The sequence below is a fragment of the Physeter macrocephalus genome, unplaced genomic scaffold, assembly GCF_002837175.3.
Source record: "Physeter macrocephalus isolate SW-GA unplaced genomic scaffold, ASM283717v5 random_95, whole genome shotgun sequence".
NCBI classification, from domain to species: Eukaryota; Metazoa; Chordata; class Mammalia; order Artiodactyla; family Physeteridae; genus Physeter; species Physeter macrocephalus.
In genome coordinates, this window is record NW_021145390.1 from 75469 (window position 1) to 91194 (window position 15726).

The window sequence follows — 15726 nt, forward strand, 5'->3', positions numbered from 1 at the left end:
CTCCTCCTTGCTTTCCTCTAGGAACCTGAGTTCCCCAATCCACAGGAGTGCTTAGTGAAAGAAATACACAGAGGCACACCACAGTGGCTAGGAAGCCCTGAGTGGCCCACCCTCTTCTGACCATATTCTTCTCCCCAGTAAGAGCCTGCCTGGGAGTGACAGTGCTTGGAAGGTTTCTCTCTCCCACCTGACTGGAACACTCTTTGGAAATGGGAGAACTGTATTTGTCTTGAGCAAACAAATCCTTCTCCCCCAACAGCAGCCCACTTAGGAGGGGCTGGCTCAGGGAAGCCAAGCCAAGGCCAGAGCAGTGGGGCTGGGGTTACGGTGTCTGCCCCTGTGTTGCCCGGCAGGCAAAGCCCTTGGGGAACGCCCATCAGGCAGGATCAGTCCTGTGCTCTGCGGCCCCAGCCATCAGCCGCTACTCATTTTTGGAGCCACCTTAAATTATGAGCATGCTAATCAATCCCAGCACGCAGGCCAGGCCCCACGCAGCAAAGAATCTCTTCTGCATTCAATACTCTCCAAAAGAGGCCCCATACCTCCACTCAGCCCTCATTCCAGGGGCCACATTCCTCTCCCCACCCCCCTGCCCACCCCCAGAAATCCTTTCCCGACCTGTCCTGAACTCCTGCTGCAACTCAGAAGCCCCTTTCTCTCCTTCTTGAAAACGATCCCAAGAATCTCTGTTTTGTTTCAAAATCACCTTCTCAGAACCTTTATATTTCTTTCCCAGATTCAAATATTAGGCCAATATGGAGATAAAGAAACAGAGTCTTCAAAAACGGCAAGGTCGGGGGTGCCGGGAGGCTGTGAGTCTAGCTTTTTCCTTCCCTCACCACCCTCCTCTCCTTCCTACCCCAGGAGTTCCTTCCAAATGGGCTTTTTAAAGAAGCCACTACCCCCACCTCCTCCTTTTCTTTTTCCAGAAATCTAACTTTTGAAATACATTTTAAAAATATTTGCCTGTGTAGGAGAAATACATTTATTTGGACAGGAAGGATAAAATTTTTTAAACGTCTCAGTTACCAGTTTTTCCATGAAGGCTTCCAGCCCACAGAGGTCTCTCCCTTCTATAAATACTTCAGCACAACTTGGCTTCATTATATACTCTCCTGTTTTATAATGAAATAAAAAACATATTAAAATATGTAATGCTAAAACACACACACCTTTGTGGCTCGTGGTGGCAGACTGAGATGGTGGAAGGAACATAGGCTCAAGAGGCCTGGGATTGACACTGGTTCCAACTATTACCAACTATGTGACTTCTGGGAAGTTACTCACCTTCTCTGGCCTTCAGTTTCTTCATTTGAAAAAAGAATAACGACATACCCATCTCACAGAGTTGTCGTTAAGAATGCATCTTTGATAATAGATATAAGAATGCAGCAAGGAGTCTGGCACATAGTAGCAGACCTGCCATTTCCACACAGGAGGATTTGGGGGAAGGCAGGGCTGGGACTTTGTCTTGAAGCTGCATGTGCAAAGTACTCACCCTGGCTTTGCCAGCTGGTATGTTTATCAGGGGGCTTGAGGAGCTGCACAGATGAGGGCAATGTCACCTCATTATGTCATGAGAGATGTCCAGTAAATTTCAATCCTCTTGTTGTCTCCTTGACCCGGCTAGTCAGTGGCCAAGCCAGGACCACAGCCCCAGTCTTCTGACTCCCAGACCAGTGCTCTAATTTGTATGCCCCATCTTGAACCTTCATAACTTAGCCTCTCCCCTTTCTACACAAATTCCAGGAACTACCACAGAGCCCACATGGCAGATGGGAAAACTGAGGGGAGAGAAGGTCAACTCCTTTCACGGCTCAGGAGCTAGGGCTAGAGGGGAAAACAGACATCCCAGCCAGTGCTGTCCCACATTCTGGGAAATTCCTAAGGCAAAGGACAAGATTTTTGCCACAGAAAGATGGATCCTAGTCTGACGGGGAAGCAGGACACAAGAGGCCTCCCTGGAAGAAGCGAACATGGTCACAGTGTGAAGGGAGAGACAGGACCAGGCAAGGCAGAGAGAAGGGAGGGTATCCCATGGAGGAGAAAGACTGACCTCAAAGTTCACAGGGGTGGGGTGGGGGCAGGGTTGAGATCCTGGGGGTGCAAAGCCCCAGGACCCAGGACAATCAACCAGACCCTTAGTGGTGTTCCCCATATGCCCTTCCATCTCAAAGTAGCAAAAACTCACCTAGTCAGGGAGACACCACTCCACCTCACCTCCACCCTTGCCCACTGGGGGCAGTGGTAAAAGGATGTCAAGGGGGTGCCCCTGTCCAGGCCCCAGCCCTCAGTGAGGAGAGGGGCTGTGGAGGGTATTCCCTTTGTGGTTCCCTTCCTTATCCTGAAGATGGAGAAATACCCGGCTGGGGTCCTCCCACCACTCCCCAGGTTTAGGAGCAATTAAAGGGGAAAAAAAAAATGGGGGCACAAAGACAGGTCCTTCCAGGGGCTGTCGCAGGGATCATGGCCTTCTACGGACAAAACCCGGATGAGAGTACTTGCTCTGAATTACATAAGGACGAGGAGGGGCCCCGCTGGGAGCTTTTAAAAGTGCCTCCACATTTGCTCTTCCCTAGTTGCCATGGAAGGCCATCAGGGCCAACATGAAAAAGTGGCCAAAGTCACGAGGCTGGAAGTGACAGAGCTGGAATTAATGTCAAGATTTCTCCTAAATCCAAGCCAGGCTCTTTATTAAAAACAAACAGAAATCCTCTGTAACTTATTTTTTTAATTACAAAATCAAACAGGCTCATTGTAAACAAATGCAAAACGTTACAGGACTGCGTGATTTACGAAGTGAGAGGCCGGTAATCCACTCCCAGAGGAGTCGAGTTTGGTAATCCTCTGCTGTCTGCTTTCAAATTTCTCTCCACGTCGCCAGAGATCAGATCTGGCCCAGCGGGCCCTCCCAGAGGGGCCGGGACCGGAACGCTAGGCCGAAAGAAACAGGGCAGTGCCCCACGCCGCGTTCCCGTGGGCGGCCGCGCTGCCCAGCGCCGGGCCGGGGTGGGCCGGGTGGGGCCCGGGGAAGCCGCTACCTCACGAGGCGGACCCGAGGGAGTCAGCACGGGGTCCAGCCGGGATTCCGTTGCATCACCCGGCGGCGCGGAGCCGCGGCTGGGTAAACACCGCTGCAAACCATTGGCTACCGGGCCGCCCTTCCAACCAATAGCACGAGCGTATGCAAATCAGCCATTGGGCTTTTGCTTCCTTTGGATCTGATGTATGCAAACAGACCTCTTTGCCAGGGTGGGGAGACCCTGGCCTGAGGAAGAAGCGTGTCTCGAATTCCGTAGGGGGGCTGGTTTGCGACTTTCCATCCCAAATCTGGTCCAGCCACTCCTATGGGGAATAGAGTATAATTAAGTGTAAGCGCCCTTAATTCTTGAGCTATCTTTCCAATTAGACCCTGCTTCTTTGGAGATTCAGTGAACCTAAGAAATGGTGCAAAAATTAAGTCAACTTGGAAACGAAAAGAAGGAAGAAATAAGAAATACAGAGATACAGAAAGCTGGATCGTACTTTGGAGAACAGCTAGGCCAACCCTCTCGCTGGGGACACAGCAAAGAACAAAACAGACACAGCCCCTGTCTCCACCCCTACTTAACAGCCCAGTGGTGGAGACTGCTGTTAAACCATCTTGCAAATAAGTACTAAGCGATGTAAAGAGAAAACGAGTTGCAGGGTGCCAATGCGATATTTAATGTGGAGCTGTAATTTACAAGTGGGGTGGTGGGTAAGGGAAGTAATTTTTCTCCTTCCTCAGGAAGTAAGTTTTCAACTGAGGAATATTGATGAGGTACAGAGTGGGGGGAAGGGCCAAGTGTTCCAGGGAGAGGCAGTATGTGGGAAAGCCCAGGGGTGGGAAAAAGCATCGTGGAGGGCTGTGTGCCAGACACTGTGCTGAGCACTTTCCTTGCTTTGTTTCTTCTTCCTTCGTTCAACAGCCCTCTCAAGTGGGCACTATTTAGTATTGAGAGAACTGAGGCTCCAAGAGGCTAAATAACATGCCTAATGTCATACAGCTGAGAAAATGTAGAGGGTGGATTTGCATCCTGGCTGATGTGGCCTCAAGTCTATGCATTGAACCACTAGCTATTGCCTCCCGGATTAGAGTCTGAAGTTCAGAGAGGTGAAGTGATTTGCCTCGAATCTCATGGCTGCAACAGAGCTAGGACCCCCAGAGAGGTCTGCAGCTTTTTCACTGTGTTGTGAAGGAAGGTGGGGCTCAAGAATGAGGAGCAGGACAGGGAGGGAGTGGAGGGAGGATGGGGAGACAAAGGGTCCTCCCTGCCCAGACCTTGGCCTAGAACTTGGGGTTTACTGAAGTGAAAATAGGTAGAAGTTTTTTTAAATTTTATATATTTTTGGCTGCACTGGGTCTCCATTGAGATGCGCAGGCTTCTCATTGCGGTGGCTTCTCTTGCTGCGGTACACGGGCTTCAGTAGTGGTGGCATACGAGCTCAGTAGTTGTGGCTTGCAGGCTCAGTAGTTGTGGCCCACGGACTGAGTTGCTCCGCGGCATGTGGGATCTTCCCGGACCAGGGCTCGGGAAGGTGGATTCTTAACCACTGTGCCACCAGAGAAGCCCGGAAATAGGTAGAAGTTTTTAAGCGTCTTCCTCTGGGGGTCTGCTGCTAGCCAGCAGGCGGCTGCCCTGGAGACTCTGAGGGGACTGGCCTGCCAGATCAGCCCAGATTAGCCAAATCTTGTGTGCTATTCAGGTTGCCAAGCGACGCTGCTCCTCCTCCAGCTCTCACCAGATGATCCAGCTCTGGTTACCAGTGACAACTCCCAGGGGAGGGCCTGGAGAGACAGGGAGGCAGGCAGGAGAACACGGGAGGCCAAGCCCTTTCCTATACAGGTTTACCTGGCAGTGGGCGGGGGTGGGGTGGGGTGGGGTGGGGTATCCCTTAGCTCTCTGGCAAACTTTGGGCCTGTCTCCGCATGCCATGGGCTCAGAAATCCAGGACGCACAGGCGCACAGGAGGGTAGCAGAGCATGCGCAACACCTTGGCACAGGTGGGGCCTTCCAGGGAGAGCTGCTGTAGGAGCTTGGGGAGGGGGTCCTGTCCCCACACCTGAGCACCAAGAAGAGCAGCCGTGTGTGTGTGTGTGGGGGGGGTGTGTGTGTCTATATCTGATCATTGAGCAAGGAATCTCATCAAGCAGGAGAAGCAACTCACCAGCCTTCCATTGCTCCTTTGTAAAATTTCCCACCCTTCTCCAGTTGGCGGGTTCCTACCTGTCACAGGGTTCTGGAGTCACGGAATAAAGAGGTCCTAACTCCCTGGGAGTACCCATTCTACTGAAGGATTTGGGGGAGAATAATTAGGCGATTTAACTGTTAGGTAATTTAAATCATTTCTATACTTTTAGGGAGGGTTTTTTTTTTTTTTTTTTCTTTTTGAGGGGTAGGAATCTTAAAGGCTAAGAACTGGAATAGCCATCCTCATAATTCTTACCATATGATCACCCTACACTGGGAGAACACCCTCCTACAGCCTGGGTGGTCTTTGAAAGTCTGCCCAAGGTGCTCTCAGGAGTAGGAGTGTATGTGCCTTGTCTCTGGAGGGCTGTGTCCTTTCCAGTGGGCATCAGAGTGTGTGGGCACCTCCTTGGGTCCAGGAGTGTGGTGACAGAGCGGGCTGTGACATAGAGGCATGGGGGTGGGAGTGGAGTGTAGCCCTGGGATAATGGAGCCTGCAGCCTCCGGCATTCCCCTTCCCACCCCCAATCTCTCTGGCTCCTCTTGCTCTCCTCTTGGGGCCCTGAGCAGAGGATGCCAAGGAGCAGAGATCCCGGCCTTCCCTCGTGCTGGCTGCAGAGATTCCAAAACGCTTTCTCTGGGCGAGGCTCTGGCTCCCAGCACCCGGGGTGGCTGCAGTGGGCACATTGTAGCTGTGAGCTGCCTCAGCCACTCGGGCTTGAGAGTGGGACGATCCCTCAGATGCTCGCACCATAAATGTCCAGACACAGAGTCACAGACGACAGGCAGGGCCTCCTTCCAGAGAGGGCTGGGTAACCTGAGCTGCCGGCAGGCCCTCAGGTCACCTCAGGAGAGGTCAGCTGATGTGCCTTAAGACCATTCATCATGCCCCCAGCCCAGCCCGGCCCTGCCACGGCTATTTCCAGCCTCCGGGTACAGAGTAGCTTATGTAACAGGCTGGCAGCCAGGGGCTGAGCTGGGGGCACTTGTGGCAAGGGATGGGCTGCTCCTACCTCCCACGATCAGGCCCGCCCCTCAGAGCCCCTGTTCCACATGTGGACGTGTGTGGCAGGAGCTCACAGGCCTGGGTGGAATCACTGGGGACAGCCCGGTGGCCCCCAGCACACTTTCACTTCCTCCCTGCCAACCTGGCCTGGAAGATAACCCAGTCTCCTCCCTCCCATGGACCTGAGGCCACCAGGCAGCCTCTCCTTCAACCCTGAGCCCTGCATGGCCTCTGTTCTCTCACCCTCCCCTGAGGCTCAGAGGAAGAGCCAGGTGTGTTTGCTGCTGGCCCCTCTAACAAATGCCTCTACCCATCCCCGAAGCCCCTTTCCTGACTCCGGTGGGGACTGGGAGGTATCCCTTGGAGGTTAAGCAGGGTTCAAATACACGTGTTCCCATCACGGCTTTGGGCAGGCTTTGTCAGCTTGCTGAGCCTCAGTTTCCTGTATGGGAAATGAAGAATCATATCTCTTTTTCCATGTGCTTGTGATCACGAGGGCTTAGGAACCCATTCTGTCAAGAGGCAGATTATTCAGGTTTGAATCCCACCCAATCTGTGTGGCCTTGGGCAGTTTATTTAAGCTCTCCATGCCTCCGTTTCCTTGTGTAGAATGCAGACCGTGACGCGACCCATCTCCCTGAATTGTAAGGGTCCCATGAGTTTCTACACATAAAGCACTTAATGCCTGGCACAGGGCAGCCCCATCTAAGTGTTGGCTATAATTAGACAATGTTTGGAGATCACTTGCCTCAGCCTTGGCTCCTAATAAGCTCTTGCTGAAAGGTAGTTATATTTAACTTCTTTCTCCTTCACTATTTTAATCCCCTTCATAAACCCACCTTCACTTAGCCTTGCAAGTGCCCTCTAATCTCTCCTCTTTTGTTGCTAATCTGCTGCCACTACCAATAAAGGCATGTGTAAATTATATTCCCAGGTGTTTACATTCACAAAACATTTCACACACATTCCTGTTTGGGCTTCACAGCAAACCCAGGAGCCAGCCATGCAACTCCTGTCATTGCCCTCATTTTACAGAGCTCAGAATAAGGTGTGATCTGTCCAGAAGACTCAGCTGCTAAGGGGTGTGTCCAGGACAGCAGTCAGGGCATTCCAACCTTGGGCACCGGAGCACGCCGGATGAGACGGCCAGCCCATGCCAGCCCCCCGCTGCCAGTGCAGATTAGCACAGGGGGCCCTCCTGCTTCCGGTCCCAGCCTGACTGAGCGCCCACAGAGTGGGAGGAGAGAGGCCTGTGAGCTTTATAAATATCTCCATCCTAGTACCAGCCCTGGGAGACCCCAAAATGCTGTGTGGTGGTGCCCTCTACTGGACAGAAGTGGCTTCTACTGGGCTGCTGCCTCTGAAGGAAGAAAGGCAAGTGGTAGATTTATTCATATTCGCACAAAAATCTGTCCAGGGCCTACTATGTGCCAGGCAGTCTCCTAAGAGCCACAGAGGTGGAGAAAAAACTCAAAAACTCCCTACCTTCCAGGGAGATACATTTAGTGGGGAGATACAGATAAAAACGTATGCAAACTTATAAGCTTTTGTACAGCAAAGGAAACCATAAACAAAACAAAAAGCAACCTACAGAATGGGAGAAAATATTTGCAAATGATGCAACCAACAAGGGATTAAGTTCCAAAAAATACAAACAGCTCATACAACTCAGTAACAAAAAAGCAAACAACCCAGACGAAAAACGGGCAGAAGACCTAAATAGACGTTTCTCCAAAGAAGACTTACAGATGGCCAACAGGCACATGAAAAGATGCTCAACATCACTAATTATTAGAGAAATGCGAATCAAAATTACAATGACGTACCACCTCACACCGGTCAGAATGGCCAGCATTAAAAAGCCTACAGGGGCTTCCCTGGTGGCGCAGTGGTTGAGAATCTGCCTGCCAATGCAGGGGACACGGGTTCGAGCCCTGGTCTGGGAAGATCCCACATGCCGCGGAGCAACTGGGCCCGTGAGCCACAACTACTGAGCCTGCGCATCTGGAGCCTGTGCTCCGCAACAGGAGAGGCCGCGGCAGTGAGAGGCCCGCGCACCGCGATGAAGAGTGGCGCCTGCTCGCCGCAGCTGGAGAAAGCCCTCGCACAGAAACGAAGACCCAACACAGCCAAAAATAAATCAATTAATTAAAAAAAAAAGAGAGAATGAAAGAAATTCTGAGAGGTAAAAGCCAAAGTCACAGGCTTCCATGGACCCACAGATTACCACCTTCCAGGAAACCAGTCAAAGACTGGGCTGATATTTGCTCTCTTCCCATTAGTTGTCAATGAGATTTTGCTAGAAGAGTCTCAATTATTCCAAGCAAATGGAAACCCTTAAGGGGTAGAATGCCATCATATACACAATGCAATACTATTCAGCCATAAAAAAGAATGAAATAATGCCATCTGCAGTAACATGGATGGACCTAGAGATTATCATACTAAGTGAAGTAAGTTAGAAAGAGAAAGACAAATACCATACGATATCACTTATATGTGGAATCTAAATATGAAACAAATGAACTTATCTGCAAAACAGACTCACAGACATAGAGAACAGATTTGTGGTTGCCCAGGTGGGGACGGGGGTGTGGAGGAGGGATGGAGTGGGAGTTTGGGATTAGCAGATGCAAACTATTATATATGGAATGGATACACAACAAGATCCTACTATATAGCACAGGAAATGATATTCAATATTCTGTGATAAACCATAATGGAAAAGAATATGAAAAAGAATGTATATATATGTATAACTGAATTACTTTGCTGTACAGCAGAAATTAACAAAACACTGTAAATCAACTACACTTAAATAAAATAAATTTAAAACACATACGTAGGACTTCCCTGTCAGTCCAGTGGTTGACCGCTTCCACTGCAGGGGGCACGGGTTCGATCCCTGGTGGAGGAACTAGGATCCCGCATGCCCCGAGGCGCGACCAAAAAAAATATGTAACATAATGCCATGTAATGAGAAGTGCTATGAAGAAAAACAGAGCAGGTCTAGAGAATGACTGGAGGCTGCTAATGATGAAGGAACAGTCAAAGAGACTTCTCTGAGGAGGCAACAAGGTAGCAGGGACCCCGGGGAAGTGAGGGGAGGCGGAGACCTTTTCCGGAGAAAAAGCTAAGGAGGCCGAGGATGAGTTGGAGGGCCCCAGAAGGGGACTTTCTGGGTGGGCTGGAGGAATAATGAGACCCACGTGGCCAAGAATGGTGTCAGGGTGGGACAAGCTCGGAGATGGAGATTTCTCCCTTTCTTACCGTTATGGCACATGGAGAAGGGAGAACATCATAAGTGCTCTGAGAATCAGGCGGCTGGAGAAGAGTACTGCGCAAAACACAGGCGGCACGATAACACCGGCTAACAGGTTCTGAGCTGGCTATGCCCAGGGCTTTACCGCAAGCCTGTGAAGTGGGTACTCCTGACATTATTACCATTTTGCTGAGGAGGAAACTGAGGCTGAGAAAAGTAAACGTTATGCGGTTTGCCCAAGGACGGAAATATACAGTCACAGAGCAAGGACTTGAATCCGGGTTTGTCTGACTTCCAGAAGCAGGCTTTTACGATGATTCGTACCCTTGGGAAAAAAAAGACAGGACATAAAACAGCATGCAGAGTATGGCCACATATGCGATATATATGTTTATTATAGAATTATATTTGAATTATATAATAAATATATTCAATGCAAATATGACCATATATATTACATGTATATTATTTTTTAAAGAAAAGACTGGAAACCAATGCATCAAAATGTGGTGCTCCCAAGGGATGACTTAAGCCTCTCCTTCCAGAAGGCGGGAGAGAACGCCCTTAGCTTTAACAACGACCACAGCTCATCCTCAGATGCTCCCTTTCAGTTTACGAAGTGTCTTCTTTCACTGTCCCGCATTTGGACTTCACGACTGCTATTTCACAGGGAAGGAAGCCAAGGCTCAGGGAGACCGCGACTCTGCCGCAGACAGCCTGTAACAGAGTTGGAACCAGGACCGACATATACATAGTCGGAGTCCTGCAAGGGTCAGGTCAAGGAAAGGACAGAGAAGGCCGAGAAGTCAAGGAAGGTCCTAAAATAAGTGGCCCGGGGGCAATGAAGACGCGGCGACGGAGGTAAAGCAATTCCCTGGTCTTCCCAGCAGAGGGCGACACCGCCCCCAAGCTCTGCAAACAACCCGGGCCACGCCCCCCCGCAGGGACAGCCCCTCCCCGAGACCCAGGGAGCTGGGCGGAGCGCAGGGGCCGCTTTCCCCGCATTCTGAAGGGTCTTGCGGTCCGTGGGGCAAGGAATGAAGGGCGGGCCCGCAGGAGAGGCTTCCGGGGGCGGGGCGGGGGTGGTGGGACGGGACGGTGTGGGCGTCCGCAGTGGGGTCAAGGGTGCTGGGGCACCGCGCGCCGCTGTGGAGCGAGAAGGTCGCGGCGTGGGCGGGGGGGGGGGCGGTGCTGCGTGGCTGTGGGACTTCCTGAGGCGGCAAGACTTGCTGCTCCGGGGAGGCGGTTACTCGTTCAGGCTTTGCCACCTGCTTCCCTCCCAGCGAAACGAAACCCGGAGTCCCCTTCTCCACCCCCAACCCAGCTAATGGCGGCCGCACCCCTTGGCTGGGACCTGCCTCCGCAACTCAGCCCTCAGCCGCTCGGCCTCAGGGTGGGCGAAGTGGCACTCCCACCCCCACCCCATTTCAACCAAGCCCAGAACTTGAAGGTCAATCCTGAAGCCCCTCGGCAGCTCATGGGGCTGCTCCCCGCAGCACCACCACCAGTCTGATCTCCCCCTGCTGACCCCAACTGCTGGTCTAGACATGAACCCCGCTCAGTCCCAGACTCCTCTCGCCTCCCCCCCGCCCCCGACCATTGGCTACACCCAGTCAGCCAGCAGGTCCTGATACCCGTGTCGTGTCCCTATGCCCCACTCCAACCAAGGCGGGGACATAGATGTGTCCAGTGGGCTCTCCTTGCTCCCCAAGAGCTCCCAATTTGGGGGGGAGGGGGCGGAGGCAAGGGAGTGGCCACCACACATCCCAAAACTTACACCGTGAAGCAGAAAGTGTTTCTGTGCCAGTGGGAGGCTCAGGCCCTCAGCTCCCGGAGGATGACACGGATGACAGGACCTCAGGGGGGGCCTGAGTTCAGTCAGTATTTGGAGTGCCAAGGTTCTAGGTGGGAGGGAGCTCAGAGGCCTCGGGAATCATCTTCATTCAACAGCCAGTCAATAAACCCTTATTGAGGGTCTGGGGTGATTTAAAAAATCCTGATGCTCCAGCCCCGACCCAGAACTCCCGAATCAGAATCTTATGGGGGGGACTTCCCTGGTGGCGCAGTGGTTAAGAATCCGCCTGCCAATGCAGGACACACGGGTTCGATCCCTGGTCGGGGAAGATCCCACATGCCGCGGAGCAACTAAGCCCGTGAGCCACAACTACTGAGGCTGCGCTCTAGAGCCCACGGAGCCACAGCTACTTAAGCCCCTGCGCCTAGAGCCCGTGCTCCGCAACAGGAGAAGCCACGGCAATGAGAAGGCCGAGCCCGCAACGAAGGATAGTCTCCGCAACTGGAGAAAGCCCGCGTGCAGCAACGAAGACCCAATGCAGCCAAAAAAAAAAAAGAAAAAACAATCTTATGGGGAGGAGTAGGGTCCTATCTTTGGTCAAATGTTCCCCCAGGCGATTTGTTGCTATAGTTGGTAACCACTGGTCTTTCATTCACTTAACCAGAGACCATGTTCCTCAGCACTAGTGGGGCTTGATCTGGGCCTTCAATCAGGGTGAAATTTGGAGAAAGCTGAAAGTGCGACCTGGGTGGCCAGTCACTCTGGTGGGGGAAGGGAGTTGCTGGATGGACTGGCCAGCTGTGTGTGTTGGAGGGGGCCCTGTTAGTGACTCTTTAGGGAAGCAGTGGGGAAAGAGGGGCAGTATTTGCATAATCTTTACTTTTCGCATAGATTTATGTGTTCTCTACTGAAAGGCTAAACTCCAGGAACAGAAAATTCGCTGCCATTTAGGAGGTGTCCCTTATAGCAGCAATTCTTTGTGTTGCAGTTTAGCAGCTGTGCTTCCTCCCCTCTCCCCGCTCCCACTCCAGTCCCGGAGCCTCCAGACCATGCAGAGTTCCCTGCAGAGAAGGTAAGCTGGTTGAAATCATGGGAGTTGGATAACTTAAAAGTTCTGAATTCATTCTTCACTCCCTTCAGACATACCTGCCTTCAGTGTTTTTTGTTTGTTTTGCGGTACGCGGGCCTCTCACTGTTGTGGCCTCTCCCGTTGCGGAGCACAGGCTCCGGACGCGCAGGCTCAGCGGCCATGGCTCACGGGCCCAGCCGCTCCGCGGCATGTGGGATCTTCCCGGACCGGGGCACGAACCCTTGTCCCCTGCATCGGCAGGCGGACTCTCAACCACTGCACCACCAGGGAAGCGCCTTCAGTGTTTTTTGAATGCCCACGCATTACCAGGCCCAGGAATGGTGTCCGAGAGCTTCAGATGGGTTGTGTGGTTCCGAGGAGGCCCCGCCTTGTAAGGGCGTGGGAGCATGGCTGAAGAGGTGGGCTCGAAGGTGGGGGACTGTCTTCACAGCATGTTGGCTGAGGGGAGGACGCTACTTCTGCCCCACCCTGTTTCGCGAGCTCAGGGCTGACAGGTGCAGTGTTCTGAGGTCACCACCAGGGGTCAGGCGCACCTGCTCTGTTCTCCAGCGTCTGTCTCATCTCTTGGCTATCTTACTCTCTGAGGAATCTTCCTTGGTCCCTTGCCCTTTCTCTCTCACTTCTCTCGGCCGATCACTCCCTCCTTTAGGTCATCCCATCCAGCCATCAATGCAGGACCAGGCAGGCTCCCAACTCGACAGCCTGACGTTTCTCCCGACACTTGGAGAGTCCCACAGCCCTTCTCACTTCCCCAGCTTCATGAGTGACGGACTGGTGAGCAGAAAGTGTCTTCTACTGTCTCACCTTTTCCCCTCCTGCTGCCGTTCAGCTCACGTTCTCTGGTTTTGTTTCCAGGCAAAACAGGAGTGTTTATAGGTTCCCTCCTTCTAACAGGTTTTCTTATGTGTGTCCACAAAGCACTTCTCTAAACCCAAGTTCTTTTGTGACCCCCCAGAACCCAGTGCCAAGAGCCCCTCCCCACCTCACTCCAGGACAGCACCCACATCCAGGAGCCTTGATCCCTGTGGACCTGATCTCCTCCTCCTTTTGCTGTCTGGTACACCTCAGACCCTGCTCTCTCAGGTCCCACCTTTCATTTACCCTCCGTGCTCCCACCTTGCTCCCCACAAGTGAGTCTTACAGCTTTGGAGGTTCAATTCCTCGAAATGGTGCCTTACCACCTTGACCCTGTCCTCACACTCCTTCCTCCAGGAAGACTTCCCTCTCCCCAGTCTAGGCTCTAGAGACAGACAGATCTGAGAGAATGCTGCTCAAGCAGGTACCAGCTGTGCTACCTTATCCTCTCTAATCCTCAGTTTCTTCATCTGTAGAATGGGCTGTCAGATATGCTGTGAGGCCTAAGTGAGGTGATGGATGTGGACATGCTTAGCACAGTGCTGGTACCTAGGTGATGCTCTGGGAGCCAGTCTCCTGTCCTTTCCTTCAAGACAGCTGCCACCCCCACTGTTCCCCACCTCCAGCCTGCTGTCAGGAACCTGCCCTTGTCTCTGTGCACTGGCTGCTTCCGCTCCCCCCACCGCCCCTGGGCAGAGCTCTGGCCTGGGCAGAGGGGGACAAAGCAGGGGACTCAGGGCCATGCAGCCACCATGCTGAGGGGATGGGGCAGATGCAGGGCTCTGTGGGGACCTCAGATCTGAACTCCATCTGCAGGGCTGTGTCCTCAGTCTACCATGCATGAGACCTGGGGTGGCATCCACTCTCCTCCTTCCTGGAATTAGTAGGGGCCCCTTATGGCCTGGGGAGGGGGAAGGGCTCCCACAGAGTCCCCTGAGGCTTTGAGAGGACCAGGAGGCTGGTGGGAGGGGAAGGAGGGGAGGCAGGGCAGGGGGAATACCGACCACACAATATTCTGAGTCCCTGCTCCTTTCCCATCCACCCCCACCCCTCCACCAAACACGATCCCTGGGTTAATTTTTAGCATCACAGCTCTCACATTAGTCACTCCCTGTCACCCACCTACACGGCAGGAGGCTGCTGTGCTGGTGCCGTCATTCCGTCAGCTGAGAGGTGGGATCCAGCCCCACCCTGGGCACCCCCTCACTCTCCTCGGAGTGCACACGGCCGGCCAGGAGCCCCCCTTCAGCCTGGGTAAGCGGTGCTGACATCACTGCCAACACTAGCTGCTTGGTGGGGGAGGGGAGGAACAGGCTGGTAAGAGAGGGGCTGGGAATCTATTCTGGGAGGAGAAAGCCAGGGAGGCCCTGGCAGCCCCCCACTCCCAGGAATGTGCTAGGCTATGCCCAGGCAGCTGGTCTCCTGGCAGCTGGGGGCTCTGGGAACAAAGGTGCGAGAGGTCCCCTCCCCTAGACCTGAGTCCCTGGGAGCTGCTGTTTGTCATCACTGCAGAGCAGCTGTTCAAACAGGGAGCTTGGGGAAGGTCCATTTTCTTAATCAAATGTCCTCCCTCCCCAGGACCAGGGAGGGCAGGGCAGCCAGGTGCAGGTGCCCTGGCTGGAGCCGACACCCAGCCCCGAAGGGATTTGGTGAGAAGGGCCCACAGATGCCAGCTACAGATGGAGCAGGGCAGGGGCCTCCCCACCCCACCCTCCAGGGCTGAGAGGTGGGTAGGTTGTGGTCACCCCGGTGCAGAGCTGGCCCCAAGGAAGCATTCCCGTATATTGAGCACCTGCCATGTGCTAGGCTGTGTTAGTCCCTGGAGGTACAGTGTAACACAGCTGACTTTCCTGTCTTAGAAAGGCAAAAGGCAGATACAAAAGAAGTCAGTAAAATTACCAATTGGGAGTAAGTGCTATAAGGAAAGAAAAATAGAGGGCTCAAGATAAAGAATAATGGGGACAGGGGCTTCCCTGGTGGCGCAGTGGTTGAGAGTCCGCCTGCCGATGCAGGAGACACGGGTTCGTGCCCTGGTCCGGGAAGATCCCACATGCCACAGAGCGGCTGGGCCCGTGAGCCCCGCCGAGCCTGCGCGTCCAGAGCCTGTGCTCTGCAACGGGAGAGGCCACAACAGTGAGAGGCCCGCGTACCACAAAAAAAAAAAAAAAAAAAAAAAAAAGAATAATGGGGACAGGGAACTTCTGATCAGATCAGGAACACCTCTTTAAGGAGGTGATGTTTAAGATGAGATCTGAGAATGGAGGAATCAGTTTTGCAAAGACTTCCAGGCAGAGGGAACAGTATGGGCAAAGGCCAGAGGCAGGAAAGAGCTTGGCATGTTTGAGAACAGGACTAGAAAGAATAGTGTGGCTTAAATATGATGAGTGACATAGGAGGAGAAACGATTTGCGCTTGAAGAGAACGGCAGGGCCCAGATCCTGGAGAGCCTCGGGCAGGGCATCCCAGTATAGTCGCAGAGGTTGTGCACTGCACAGAGGCTCGCAG